This window comes from Sarcophilus harrisii, chromosome 3 (genome assembly GCF_902635505.1).
Source record: "Sarcophilus harrisii chromosome 3, mSarHar1.11, whole genome shotgun sequence".
Classification (NCBI taxonomy): Eukaryota; Metazoa; Chordata; class Mammalia; order Dasyuromorphia; family Dasyuridae; genus Sarcophilus; species Sarcophilus harrisii.
In genome coordinates this window covers 367,219,782-367,224,036 of record NC_045428.1, presented here as the reverse complement: position 1 = coordinate 367,224,036, position 4,255 = coordinate 367,219,782, and positions in this window count along the sequence as shown.

The window sequence follows — 4,255 nt, the reverse complement described above, 5'->3', positions numbered from 1 at the left end:
AAACTCACTAGCTCTCTATTATTCTTGGCTTTAGAAGATAAGTCCCTTAATGGCAAGGACTATATTTACCTTTTTATATATCCCCAGCACTAAACACAGAGTGTAACAATAAGCACTTACAAATATTTACTGTCTGCATGACTACAGAACCCATTAAATGTTTGCCCTAAAATATTTCTAAATGAGAAGTAATGCATTTTTTCTTACCCCTAAACTGATCAGATTTATAGATTTTTAGTTCCTTTCTTAATCTTGACTGGCATGCTCCAAAGTTATCAAGAATGAGTAAATGAGGTAAAATAAAAACCACAATTTTAAAATTAATTCAGAAACATTTGAAGTCTTATATAAAATTGAACCCAGCTATCAGATACATTCCTTTTGTCAGACATGTGACTTCTCAGTTTAAAAATCTTTTAAAACTTTTTCTTAGATCCTAATTTGTCCTATTAAGATAATTCCATTACTATTAATATTATAATTAAAAGTATTAAAGTCAATGAATAAAATAAGTATCTGCTTAAAATATCACTTGGCATATTTTGAGTTATTTATCTCACCCTGTTTTCCCAGACATATTCTGCATTTTGTGTCTTTGCCTGAACTACTTTGAAATACCTTCTCTCTTCAGTCTCTACTGACTTAAATCCTACTCAGCTTTCAAGGGCCAACTTGGATGGCATTTTTTCATGAGGCCTTTCTTGATTATCCTATCCAGAAGTGATTTCTTTCCTTATTCTCTGCATCTCTCTATTAAATAATTAAATCCAGCAATTTATGCAAAGCCCTGGTAGTTGTTAAGAATATAAAAAATTTTTAAAAGTTACTCCTTGCTCCAAAGGAATTTGCATTCCACCAAAGAGTTACATGGTAACCAAGCATATACAAACATAAAGCACATGCAAAGCTATGCAGAAAGAGACAGACTGAGAGAATGCAAACTGCAGGGACTTCTGTATTTAGGAAATGCTTCAAATAGAAATTGTCTTCTGAGCTGAATAGTGAAGAAAGCTAGAGATTCTAAAAAGTAAAGGTGAAGAATAGAGCATTTCAGACATGGAGAGCTATCCACACAAAAGCAAAGAGGCAGGAGAGATGGAATATTGACTGTGGGGAAACACTAATAAAGCAGTTTATCTTGAAGTGGAATGATATGAAATAAGACTAGAAAGGTAGATTGGAGACATATTGGTACAAGGATTTAAAATTGAGGATTATGTATTTCTCTTAGAGATGACAGTGGGTTATTAAAGGTTTTTGGGTAACAGTGAAATAATCAGATCTGTGCTTTTGAAATATGATTTTAAGAACTATGTGACAAATAGATGGGAGAGAAGAGATCTTGGAAGCAGGGAAACCAATAGAAGTCTTCTATGACAATGTAGGCCAGAGATAATGAAGGTCTTAACTAAGATAGGTATTGTGAGAGTACAAATCCATTGCTGTTGTTGAGCCCTTCTAGTTGTGACCAATTCTTCATGACACTATTTGGCAAAAATATTGGTCATTTGCTCCATCTCATTTTATAAATAGGTTATTTGCCCAAGGTCACACAGTTAGTAAGTGACTTAAATCCAGGAAAATGCATTTTCTTGACTTGTATTGTATCCACTAGATTCTAAGTTCCTTGAAATGACAGACTTTATTTTATTCATTTCTAAATTCCTCATTACTTTACATGCCTGACAACAAATGTTTGTCAACTGAATGAATTAACACTAGAGCTGACTTATATTTGTACTTGTATGAAGTAACTTCATAAATATCATTCTTCATTGTAATCCCATGAGCTAATCAGGGTAGGTATTACTGTCACCATTTTATGGATAAGAAAATCAAGGATCCAAGGATGAGGTGCCTTGCCAATATTCTATGGAAGTAATTATGTGCTCATGCTATGATTGAGGAAACTTATGTTCAAAGAGATGGGATGTCTAACCCAAAATAAAATGGAAAATATTAAAGAACAAAGCTGAGACAAGACCTCAGGCCATAGCCTGACAAATCAGGGGAGATTTTCACTAGAAATGCCATTAAAGTAAAAATGAATCATTTTTTTCCTAGACATGATCTAGCATGTTGTTATTAAGGTAGAAGAAGTTTTGACTTCTCTTTTCCATATTTTTATATTTATCTGACTTATAATATTTTACATCTCCCAAATCACTTAGCAAAATTCTCTGAATATAGTAGATGTCCAAAAATATGTACTAACTGATTGAATAGTATAATCATAGAATCATAGACTTAAAACTAGGAAGGATATTATATTATGATCATTTAGTACAGGCCACTCATTTTATAGATGAGGAAACAGACCAGAGACAAAGAGTTGTCCAAAGTTAAGCAGGTATTAAGTGACAGAACCAGAATTTGAACTCAGTTCCTTTCAATTGCTCTTTCAATTATTCAGAAACCCTCCTCCCTCCCCCCCCCCCTACACAAAATACCTATTCTGGATGGAAGGCAGGAATTAATTCCAGGAACAGGTTCCCCAAGTTTCCACATGGATTGGCAGCAGGAAGACCCACCCCCTATCACAGAAATCGTGTCAATCTCCTTTCAATATGTAATACCAATCCACATGCAGTAACTGGGGTGTTTCTCCTAGGAAAAACAAGTAGTTCTGGCATGAAGAGGGCCAAGCCTTTTGCAGGGCTGCTCATCCACCTCTGGTGTCCCTCTGTTTCACCCAGCTCTTATCTGTAGCTCTAAAAAGCTGTAACATCCTCAGGAACCATACCCAGATAAACTGTCTAGACAGACAGGATAACTAAGGGGTCCCAATCAGTGAGTTGGAGGTGTGTACCCAATTATGGAAAGAGTTTCGTCCATGAAATTAGCAGAGAAGAAGAATTTGTTCCAGAGGCCATGAAGGCGATTGAAGTCGGTGTTGTGGAGTGCTTAGAACTTGGTATACATTGAAGATGTCAAGGTCATCCACTGCATGATGACAAGAATTATATTGACTTTTGTCTTGTCTCTGGACACTGATGATAGTGGCAGGGGAAGGGGAGAATGAGGCTGAACTCTTGGTGCAATTCTGCCTCCCTTAATTTCCCAATTTACAATTTACTAGTGAATCAAAATAGTATCACCCTACCACCTTAGTATTGCCCAAATCAAAAAAGGATGAGCAAAGAAGAATTTTGGTACCCTCCATTTCAGCCACAAGTCAAGACCACCCCATGATTTCATTCATTTGTAGATTGAATAGACAATGTTGGTGAGAGGAAGGCCCGATTTTGGATTAGTCTAATCAATAAATATGCACAAGTAGAAATTAGTTTTGCTGTCTTACACTGCTTTGTCTAAATCATCCAAGCCAAGTTTTAGAAAACTTGATTTGCATGATGATTATGTGAGGGTAACTTCTCAGAACTTCATTTTGCTTAACTTTCCAATCAGTATCAAAGTAGGTTGATGTTTTCACCCGTGCTGAATGACTTACTACTCCTAAGGTTATTAGCACAGATGAACTTTAATCTATGTTTTTATGTCCATGGACTTGTCATAAAACAAAAGTTATCCTTTTTTTTTTTTTTTTTTTTTTGTGGGGAGGCACAGGGAATGACAGGGAAATAGAGAAGGCAGCAGATGGTTCCTATGAAGTGTGCCTGAGGTAGTAAGAATGACTTCCATCTTTAGGTTAACCCAATGTAGTAAAATGGGCCAGAAAGAAGGAATTCACACTATCAAAAGAAAACCAGAATAAAATTTTAATCCACTGTCTCTGCCCATTCTGAATCAGGCACTTGTTCCTACTATATTAGCTTTAATCCTTTGAGCAGTTTTTTTTTTTCCATTGTAAGCACTTTCTAAAAAATCATTTTCACACATTTCTTGAGATACATCAATCCTTCCGGCATTCCTCCATGCACACATTATGATGCCCTGTCTATAAATATAAAAGACTTTTATTATGTCCATTAACCACGGACATATGTGTTCCAAAAGTTTCCTGACACGCAGTCATTTGTGGTTTTTTAATTATAAACAGAAAATACTCCCTAGAAAAATAAAGGAGAAAGCTCATAAATATATCTTTATACATTTGAATTGGATTTGCATACTTAGGAACGATTGGCTAAATGGTCCTCTGAGCCCTGAGCCTCAGGAAGTGTGCGTGCATGTGTTTATATACACAGAGACACATATACGGACACACATGCAATTAAATCCATGCAGCCCATAGAACTTAAACATCTGTAGATGCTATGATGTTTGTCCTGATCATATTTTGTTTCTTAAATGG